An 11,652-nucleotide genomic window follows, 5' to 3' on the forward strand; every position below is an offset into this window, starting at 1 on the left:
TCTGGGAAGTAGTTCTTGAAGAAAACTTCTTTAAATTGCTCCCATGTGGGATTCGGGTGAGTAGCTTCCAAATTAGGCTTTGTAGCTTTCCACCAAGCTTCAGCTCCACTCTACAACTGATAACCCGCACATATAATCTTTTGTGCGTCCATGCACTCAAGTACATCAAATGCCTTTTCTAGGGCACTGATTTAACTTTCTGGTTGCATTGCTTCAGAAGTTATTTTGGAAAATGCAGGCGGTTGAAGTTTCTTGAATCTTTCCATAACCTTGGTGGTAGAATTATCTACTAAATGTCGAGGCATTGGTGGTGGAAATAGTATGGGCCGATTGGGTGGTGGCGATGGTGCAGCGCGTTCGTGCATCATGATTGCAAACTGAGTAGACATCTAACCAAGAAATTCTTGTTGCTGTTGCATGGTCTGCATCATAGTGGTCATAAATGTAGTCACGTCACCAGCTGCCATATTTGGCTAAGGTGGAGCAGTAGTGGCTTGAGCAGCCGCTGGTGCCTCGAACGAAACAGCCGATGCTTCAGAATTTTGTGCCTCAGTCCCGTTAGGTAGTTCAACCTCCGGTACAACTTGAGGCTACTTTCCTTTACGACCACCACGAGAACGTTTTCTGGTGTTGACCATTGTTGCTTCTCTGAAAAGAGGAGCGTGTTCAATATTCCAATATCATCCGTATGGACCAACAGTTATTTCCTAGCTAGAGCAGGTACAAATCTAATCCACAGTTCCAATGAGTTTCATGAGTCGCACCAGTAAGGTGGGTTATTAGATATGTTGTCTTAGTTTATAGTGTGATATTTTATTTGGTTTTATATTTCGTTTCTCTTTCTTAAGCATTTTATGTATTGATATGCTATGCATGGCACTATATGAAAATTTTCAAAATTTTAAATAAAAGACTTTTAATTATTTACCTGGTCTAACAGGCAAGCATCTCCAACCTCTTCCCTATCACAAACTCCATCGCAAGTAGGTACTCTATGTCCGCTCTTACCTCTTCAGCTAAGGTCATAAAATAGTCTCGCTCTTCCGGTCCACTAATGGCAGCAATGGCTAAATAAAAGTCCAATCTATTCTCGGCTCAGGGTAGTACTAGTAGTATCCGTCTCAGTCTCTCTCGTAACTGTCTAATATAGATCATGATGTCGGGGTTCCCGGCCTTGGCCGAGGTAATAGATCCTGTCATAGAGAATGATTCTAAGCATCAGGTTATACTTAATTAAAAGAATTGGAATTTAAATAACTATCAATCCATAAAACTAATCTTGGGTTGGCTCGAGGTACCTTAGCGTCTAAGTGTCTTGATTGGTTAGACAACCTTTTTAGATTCCCATTCCCAGCTGACGTAGTCTGTGGATAGGGTAAGATCTATGCTCCCTACACTTAGTACATATGTATTGCAACATACCTACATAACTAAGTTCTGTTTTGCATTAGTCAGTTCGTACATCACAATATTCAAAAACGTAGTAATTAGGTAGTACACACCAATTCCCATAAGTATATATACATATATATTCTTATTTATATATACTAATTATTCCTTGCAAACCTATCAACTAAATTTTTCTCAAATTCCTATGTGTTCCATTCTAACCACATGTAGAAATTTCACTTCTTTGATCAAAAAGAAAGTTGGGTTTATTTAATTCTTAGATTAATAGATTATATTTATTTTTTTTAACATTAATAAAAGTCTGTATTTTTATGCCTCCCAAGGTTATTTTGGGTAAATCCTAAGTTTCCATGAGTAAAAACACAAAACCAGCAAAATACATTCACTGGGCGATGTCTCTGGGCGTTGCCACATCGCCTAGTGCCATCACCCAGAGAATCGGGGGCGCAGTATAGGAGTCCGAGAGGGGCCCATTTACATTCTAACTTCTTCTAAACCTCTCTAAACTCCTAGGAAAAGTCTGTGGAGGGTAGTGGGACTCATTCCACACCAAATCCTAGCGCTTCCTTGTGTTCTTCACGAATCTACACGTGCCTAGGTAAGATTTCTTAGTTGTTTTCCCTATTTTAGCTCTCCCTTTTGCTTTCTTAATATTTTGGCTAGGGTTTTGCCAAATTTCTTGCCCTAACTATGTTCTTTTCTTCTCTTTTTGTAAAAAATGTCTACAAGCCAACGTACATCCAGAAAATATGTGGCCCAGAAGAGGCTACGAGTTGAGTCTGAGGATTCTTCATTTTCCTCAGTGCCTCCATCATCTCCTAGAGACGATTCTTCTTCAGAGGAACCCAACTTTGACCGGTTCCTCTTTTCTAGGTACGAATATGCTAAGGAGTGGAAAATTTTTGAATCTCTAAAGATTGTGAATGGTCGGGTGGTCCGGGTGGATGACTTCCATCGGTACAGTCTCTACACTAGGTTCAACATCTTGGGTTGGACCTCCATGTTGACACCCACTGAGCCTTGTTATCCCAACTTGGTTCGGTACTTTTACTGTAACCTAGTGCCTTCTAGTGCACAGGAGTTCGGAGTGGAGAGTAGGGTGAAGGGAGTGGATATCCGTCTGACCACGGCTTCACTAGCAGAAATCTTGAGTTTACCTAACTCAGGAGAGAGCTGTTATTATCAGCCACGGATGGACATTTCGGAGATGTTTTCTTTGGAGACTAGGAGGAAGTTCTTCAAATCATTGACAGGATCACAGGACACACCTAGGTCTAAGACTTCTTACAAGCCTAGTGCTCGTGTCATTAGTAGATGCGTGACCTACAACATATACCCTAAGGGCAGTAACAGGGGTAGTATATCTATGATGAGAGCCTACATCACACATTGTCTTTTGGAAGCTGGTAAGGGGGGTCCAGTCACAAACCTCCCATATCTTTTACTTCAGGTAATGCTTTACCATGCTCGAAACCCAGTTGATGGGAACCTTCCTTATGGGAAGTTCCTCACTTTAGTCTTCCAGTACTTTGGGGTTCCATTGGAGGGTGAGTATGCTGAGAAAGATAGGTCCAGGCCCATTGATAAGACCTCCATTCTGAAGATGAAAGTGCCTGGGGAGGATCCTCCAGAGGATGAGGATTAGATGGGGATGCAACAGGGATATGAGGGGTTGGATACAGAGGAGCTAGGTGATGATATACATGATGAGGAGGTGCAGGACTTTGGAGTGGACATCCAGGGCATACATGGTGAGAGGCAGGGTATTGGTGCAGAGGATGTGGGTTAGGGCAGCTTTGAGGGTGTTGACACTCAGTTTACTGACTTACCTGCCTATGAGGCTACGGGTGCCACCAATTCTCAGATTCCAGGGCCATCCTAGTGGACGCAGATGGTGACACATTTTCAGAGTCTCAATACCCAGCTTTTGGATATGGCGACTAGGATGGATCAGGGCTTTACTTCATTGGAGAGTAGAGTGGGTTCTGTAGAGCAGTGTCTGGACTTCTGGGACAGGTTCTACAGAGTTGACTCTAGCCAGACACAGCCTCCACCTAGCGACTTACCTCCATCTGAGTAGCTCCTGAACAGCTTCAGATGCTCATGCTACGTGTATTAGACTATTTCTCTTTTATTCAGCTTATGTATTTTTTTTTCCTTTGTTTGTGATATTTCTAGTTTAGCGTTCGTTTCTTTTCAGTTTATGTAATTATTGAAGTAATGCTTTCAATCAGACTTATGTAGTGGCTTGGCCATAATTATCTTTTATTTAATGGAAATTATGCCTCTTTTATTTAATTGCAACTACCTCCATTATAGCTTTTAATTATTACTTGTTTTAATATTGATAGCTTATTAACCCTAATCTATACTCCGTGAATGTAAGAAGAGCCTCATGTTCTGATACCAAGCTCTGTCACACTCCAAACCACCCCCTAGGAGGATTAGGTAGGTGACCCGAATTGCGTAAAGGCAATCCGTCAAATCCCACGGATCTAGAATCAGTGCTTATATTCATGGAACCACATTCATTCACTTTACCAAAGGCAAGATCAGAGTGCTATAGATAAACTACAATTCCAATAACAAAATAGAAAGCGTAGCAATACGGGAAATGGTGATGATATATATACATAGATAAGTTTGTTCTGATACATTTTCCACAACCCACAACTTAAGAGCAAAGTTGACAGAATCAAAGCTAAAACTACCATATACATATATATATACAGGGCGAGATAACTCAGCCCCAAAAGGAAAGAAAATAAACTGCAACTGAATCACAACAGGAATGGGGATAAACTCCAAGACAAAACAAAAAAGAGTCCCCAAAACAAAAAGCATCAAGTGCACCCTTCAATGGTCTTCATCCATGACCACCGAGAATACACACATCATCGGCACAACCTCCATTGGGGTCCACACCAAGATCATCATAACAACCAAGGCTCTCCTCCTCGTAATGAGCCTCCATGCCATAGCGGCATCGATCTACAAAATTATCTAAGAAAAACAATGTATAACAGAGTGTGAGCCCCACTAAGCTCGTGAGCAAATAAATCATCATGCATGCACATCCAACCACAATCCATATGATCCTACATGATATGCAAGTCCAGATTATTTATTAGCCACCTAACAATACAACTAAGTCAGGTCCATGCTACTACAATCCCCAATACATGTATCCCTGGTGCGGGCTTCTAACCCCTTCCCGCGATACACCCATTGAGTTGTCGGAGAGGACCAGTCAGCTCCCGCATTCGTTCACCAAGTTCAACCCAACCAGCCCTCTGTGATTAATGATAAGCACATTTATGTGTGAAATCTTCGGGCATAAAGCATACATTTTACCACATTGGACAGAGTTACTTGGTGCTTTCTTGCGCTTTTCAGGGTTTAGGTGGATTATTGTGAAAATAGAGGAGATGATGCTAAGGAGATGTTTTTAAGTTTTTTCGAGGTGTTAATAGTATGGATGCATAGCCCATCGAGTCAGCTTCTCAACGGTTCAAACGACACTTGATTCCGAGTTGAAACGAAGAAGTTATGGCCGTTTCCGTAACGATGCGCGAAAATGGTGTACAGGGGTTTATTTATAATTATTGACAGTTGGACGGGGACAAAGTGAAGCGGAAGTTCGGATTCTAGGGGCCTTAACACAATTATCAGAAGTTACTTTACTGTACCCAAAAGATTCCATTTGGAAGGCTCTGGCCAGTCCAACTTCAATTTGAGATATCTTGGGCTCCCCAACTCCGAATTGGACGAAATTTGGGTCTATTTTGGGTGATTTTTTGCAAGGAACACAATGGTGAGGCCTATATAAGCACCCCATGCTCCACGTTTTTTGAAAGATAGAATGGGTATTTTATTTATTCTTGAAGGAATCCTAGTCATCACCCTTACTCTCTCTCTCCTCCAACTTCTCAAGGGCACTTCTGAAATTCTACTTGGGATAGATATATATTTTCTCATCTATGGAAGGTTGAAAAATCAAAGATGCTTTGATTTTATTGCTTGGAGAAGATATCTACAAAGAAAAGGAAACACTTGTTAGAATTGGAAGTTTATTTTTCTAGAAATAGAAGGTCTATGTAAACAATCTTCTCTTCTTCTTCTTTTTTTTTTTTTTTTTTTTTTCTTAGGATTCAAGGCATTGTAAAAGAGGAAAGAGAAGAGAATATTCTCTTTTCTTAAGGAATATTTTTCCTACACTTCCATCTTCTCTTCTCCTCTCTTCCACCTATAAATACCCCCTACCTCTCTTGTAAAAATTACTCATTCACTTAGTGAAATTTCTTCTCTTCTTCTCCTTCTAATTTGTGATTTTTGGCTTTTCTAATTTCTAGTTTGCTTTTATGATTTTTATTTAATGGTTATAATAGGTTTAGTTTATGCTTTAATTTCAATTTAAGTCTTCAATTGGGTTGTAATTTCTTAATTCTAGTTTAGGTTTTAAGCCTTCTAGTCTAAGTTCTTAAGTTGATGACAAGACTTGAAGATTTAGAAGAGGAAGCCATGGTAAGTTTATGCAAGTATTCAAGCTTTTCAATTACATTCATACAAGCACATCCAGGTTTTACTATCTAAACTCTCAATCTCATTCTCCATCTCCTCTATCTGTCTCTATCTTCTTCTTCTTCCCCCTCTATTTCTTTTATTTTAATTTTATATGGTTGTGATTTATGGATGCATTTTTATTCCCTTATTTATTTTTATATGGTTAGTATGTGTGGCTGTATTTTTATTCCTTTCAATTCGCTTTAGTTTGATAGGTTAGATGCTCATGTGTTAGGACACTGATTTAATCCCTTAATTTTGTTAGATGCTTATGAGTTAGGATGCATTGATTATCGTTAGTTTAATTAGTTTAATTTAACACTTTAATTTGGTTCACTTTGCATTACTTTTAAGTTAGTTAAATAGAGTGACGTATATCTCCTCGTGTTTGACCCGTAGCTACGATTGACCCGTACGCTTGCGGTTTTATTTTAACTCAAACAAGTTTTTGGCGCCGTTGCCAGGGCGATTATTGTCCATTTTATTTATCTGATTTTTAAGTAGTTCAAAGTGTTTTAGTTTATTATTTTCTCTTCTTTTTTTGAAAAAAAAAAAAATCAATTTTTGAAAACCTCTTCTTGTTTCTCTTCTGTTTCAAATAGTGTGCGCCCAATCTAAAGTCCTTCATATGCTTCAGCCCTCCATCTTTTGGTGTCCCTCATAAGATTAAGTTACCTATGACACTACATCTTGACTTGGTTGGGTGGATTGACATGTGACTTATCTTTGGAGGTGACCACTCTTGATAATAGGAAAGCAACATAGTGAGAGTGTTAGAAACATAAACGTATAGTAGACCTCCATTCTACATTAGAATCCATATTAGAGTCGCACGTAGGTGGCTATAAAAGACTATACGGGTTCCCTTGCTGTCAACCTATATGGCATCCTTATAACTTTTGAACCATTGTTTCACTCTTTGAGGGATAGAGATGCACTATCTACCTTGGGCTCCCTCTTGTTTCTAGTTTTTTTTTTTTAAGTGTTTTATTTTTCTTTAATTTTTCTAAAGGAGACCTCATATCTGTTTAGGTGGCTAAGGTGTGGACTCGTGATTCAAGTAATCATCTTATTAGAAGACCACCTTCTCTATCACCTTTGACCATGGGTGACCAACAACCCAAGACTCTTAAGGATAGGTTTTACCCCACCAGGGCTGCACAACCCTCATGCATTAGTCTGCCTGTTGTTACAGGGAATAATTATGAACTCAAGACCAACTTCATCAGCATGCTATCGCATTTCCATGGGATGGCTAATGAGGATGCATATCTCTTCCTTAGGAAATTTGAGGAGGTTTGTGTTCTAATTAAGGTCCAGAATTTGACTGATGATGCAGTTAGGCTTAGGTTTATACCCTTTGCCCTGAAAGACCAGGCCAAAAAATGGCTCTATGGACTGCCAACAAACTCCATTAATACATGGGATGAGTTCACCATTGTCTTTTTGAGAAAATTCTTCCCTCTTCACAAGATCAATAAGCTTAAAAGTGACATCCTCCAGTTCAGGCAGAAACCACATGAGTCCTTTTCTAAATTCATGGAAAGATTCAAGGACCTCATCTTAGAATGCCCTCACCATGGTTTTGACTTGTGGCAGCTATGCCAAATTATTTATGAGGGTATTGATTATCAGACCAAGCAACTTGTAGAGTCTATGTGTCGAACAGGCTTTACTTCTTTTTCTGAGGAGAATGATGCATGGACATTCTTAGCCAACTTGGCTGATAAGACTAGGGAATGGGAATCTTCCCAAGAGACTGAAAGGACCACTAAGGGGTATCTCATTGAGGGTATGCCAGCCAAGGAAGCCAAACTTGATAGCCTCATAAAGAGGTTGGAGTCCATAGTTCTTAAAGAGTCTATACCAGTTAATCCGGTAAACCAGGTCAACCATATGTCGGTATGCAGTTGGTGCCAAACCCCTGGACACCTTTCTAAGGAATGCATCAACACCTTGGTGGGCAATTCCAGCACTGAGAATATAAGTGCTCTCTACCAAAATAACCCATATAGCAATACTTATAATCCAGGATGGAGAAATCACCCCAATTTCTCATGGAATCAAGGGAACCAAGCAGGCCCATCCAACTTTAACCATCAAGGCCAGGTTGGTGCCCAAAGGCCCAACTATGCACCACAAAGCCAAGGAATGTCTCCTAACCCCTTTCCCCCTCGTCCTCATCCAGGACCTTTTATTAATTCTGCTAGGCCTCCTCTCCTTGTACCTTATCAGTAACCCCCAGGGTTTACCAATACAGGAGAGGCAACAAGACTGAATGAGATGGACAACAAGATAGCTCTTCTCATAACAAGCCACAATAACATGGAAAAATAACTCACCCAGCTTGTCACAATCCTGCATGAGAGGGAAACAGAGAAGTTACCTAGCCAGCCTGAGCCAAATCCTAGGCATCAGGTTCATATTCAGCAAGGTACCCAAGCTCCTCCAAACAATGTTGCACAAGGCCAATAGGACCAAGGGCCCTCCAGAAAGGTAAATGTTGTTTATGGTTTAAGAAGTGGTCATGAGTATCAACAGGCTAGTACACCTCAGTCTTTACCATCTCATACTCCTGTTGACTCTCCCCCTTCTGAAGAGGCCATTGAAGTGCCTACTGTTCCAGGTTCGTCTGATGAACCTAAAGATATACTAGATGATTTGGTTGAGGAAACCAAAGAGGATTCTGTTGAGAAAGTTAAAAAGACCAACCCTGAAAGAATTTATACCCCACCTGCCCCTTTCCCAAATAGGTTGGTTAGCAAGAAGTCTCCTTCTATGGAGAAGATATTGGATGTGTTCAAACAGGTTCAGGTGAATATCCCCTTGTTGGATGCTATTGCCCAGATCCCCGCTTATGCTAAAGTCCTCAAAGACTTATGCACCCAAAAGCGGACTACCAATGTGTCCAAAAAGGCATTCTTGGCTGCTAATACTAGTTCTCTAATCTCACAGCCAGAAGCAGCCAAGCATAAGGATCCTGGAAGCCCCACCATCTCTTGCACTATAGGCCATACCACTATTGATCATGTCTTATTGGACCTTGGTGCAAGTGTGAACCTCTTACCCTTTCATGTCTACCAATAACTGGGATTGGGAGAACTGAAACCAACCAAAATTACTCTTCAACTTGTAGATTGGTCGGTTAAAGTTCCTAAGGGAATGATTGAGGATGTCCTGTTGAAGCTTGGGGAATTTATTTTTCCTGTGGATTTTATTGTTTTAGATACCTAATCCACTGCCAACTTCAAGGACCAAATCCCAATCATATTGGGTAGACCATTCCTAGCTACCAGTAATGCTTTAATCAATTGCAGGAATGGTCTCATGAAATTATCTTTTGGCAATACTTCTATTGACTTCAATGTGTTTAGGTTGGGCAAGCAGCCTGACATGGATGAAGAGGTGCATATGCTTCAAGGATTTTCCGATGATATTGATACGTTCTTTGAGATTGATTTTGATTCGGGATTTCAAGAATATATGCAGGAATTGGAGGGTGTTGATGATACTCCCTTATCTGAGGTCTGGAGCATCCAACCACCTTTGGAGCCCCTTGGACCCCTATCCACTTCCATTCCCAAATCCTCTATTATTGAGCCCCCCACATTAGAGTTGAAGGCATTGCCCTCCAACCTCAAGTATGCCTTCTTAGGACATGATCATACTCTTCCTGTTATTATTGCTTCTGATTTGACTTCTATTCAAGAAGAAGAGTTGATTAAGCTTCTAAAAGACCATAAGGAAGCCATAGGTTGGACCATGTCTGACATCAAAGGTATTAGCCCCTCCATTGTTCAACATCATATACATCTAATGGAGAGTTCCAAACCTTCTAGGAAACCCCAAAGGAGGGCTAATCCTATGATGAAAGAGGCAATCAAGACAGAGATCCTAAAATACTTGGATCATGGCATCATTTATCCTATTTTTGAAAGCCAATGGGTGAGTCCTGTGCAGGTTGTGCCTAAGAAAGAAGGAGTCACTGTAGTTGAGAATGCCAATAATGAGTTGATTCCAACCCGCATCCAAACGGGATGGAGAGTATGCATTGACTATAGGAAATTAAATGCAACAACTTGGAAGGACCACTTTCCCTTGCCTTTTATTGATCAGATGCTAGAGAGACTAGCTGGCCATGAATATTATTGTTTTCTTGATGGTTATGCAGGCTATAACCAAATTCCTATTGCTCTAGAGGACCAACACAAGAACACTTTCACATGCCCTTATGGAACCTTTGCTTACCGGCGTATGCCTTTTGGGCTTTGCAATGCCCCTGCTACATTCCAAAGGTGCATGATGAGTATCTTTTCTGATATGGTAGAGCACTTCCTAGAGGTGTTTATGGATGATTTTTCTATTCACGGCTCTACTTTTTCTAATTGCTTGCATCATCTCTCTTTGGTTCTTAAAAGATGCATAGAAAAGAACTTGGTCCTGAATTAGGAGAAGTGCCACTTCATGGTAAAGCAAGGTATAGTTCTTGGTCACATTGTGTCCAAAGAAGGGATCAAGGTTGATAGATCTAAGGTGGGCCTTATTGCCAATTTATATAACCACCCAAGAGTGTGAAGGACATTAGATCTTTTCTTGGCCATGCAGTTTTTTACAGGAGATTCATCAAGGACTTTAGCCAGATAGCAAGACCTCTCACTTCTCTTTCGGCAAAGGACTGCCCATTTGATTTCTCTTCTGAGTGTCATGATAGTTTTGAGCAATTGAAAAGAGCTTTGACCTCAGCCCCCATTATTCAAGCTCCAACTTGGACAGTTTTATTTGAGCTTATGTGTGATGCCTCTGATTTTGCTATAAGGGTTGTTCTTGGGCAAAGAGTCAACAAATTGCCCCATGTGATTTATTATGCAAGTAGGACTCTTAATGATGCACAGCTTAATTATACCACCACTGAGAAAGAATTTTTAGCTGTTGTGTTTGCTTTAGAGAAGTTTAGGCCTTACTTGGTTGGATCACATGTGATTGTTTATACTGACCATTCAGCTATCAAATATCTTGTGCAGAAGAAAGATGCCAAGACTCGCCTCATTAGGTGGGTTCTTTTGTTACAAGAATTTGATCTTAAAATTAGGGATAAGAAAGGGTGTAAAAATTTGGTTGCAGACCATCTATCCCGGTTGCCTAATTCCTTGACTATTGATTCTTCAGTCAACGAGAATTTTCCTGATGAGTATCTGATGGCAGTGTCTAGTGAACCTTGGTTTGCTGACATTGTTAATTATCTGGTTACGGGTGTGACACCTGCACATTGGTCCACCCAAGATAAGAATCGTTTCTTTTCACAAGTTAAGTATTTCTTTTGGGATGATCCTTATCTTTTTAAGACCTGCCCGAATCAAGTAATCCAGAGATATGTCCCTGATCATGAGCAACAATCTGTCTTATCTTTTTGCCATGATCAGGCTTGTGGAGGCCATTTTGGGCCTAATAAGACTGCGGCCAAAGTTTTACAGTGTGGATTTTATTGGCCTAGTCTGTTTAAAGATGCTTTTACTTATTGCAGGGCATGTTCTTCATGCCAATCCTTAGAGCGTCTTAATAAGAGAAATATGATGCCCCTCAACCCAATTCTGGTGGTTGAGGTATTTGTTGTATGGGGTATTGATTTCATTGGACCTTTCCCTAACTCTTTTGGTAACCTGTACATATTACTTGCTGTGG

At 40.4% G+C, this 11,652-nt stretch overlaps 1 non-coding gene across 1 annotated transcript; it reads right to left on the minus strand.

Moving 5' to 3' along the window:
- Nucleotides 1-7,452: 7,452 nt before the first annotated feature.
- LOC122647924 lies at nucleotides 7,453-7,559 on the minus strand. The gene has a single exon (XR_006330992.1). It is a non-coding gene; the product is annotated as a small nucleolar RNA R71 (small nucleolar RNA).
- Between the last annotated feature and the right edge of the window lie 4,093 nt (nucleotides 7,560-11,652).

Source organism: Telopea speciosissima, unplaced genomic scaffold (assembly GCF_018873765.1).
Source record: "Telopea speciosissima isolate NSW1024214 ecotype Mountain lineage unplaced genomic scaffold, Tspe_v1 Tspe_v1.0275, whole genome shotgun sequence".
Lineage (NCBI taxonomy): Eukaryota > Viridiplantae > Streptophyta > Magnoliopsida > Proteales > Proteaceae > Telopea > Telopea speciosissima.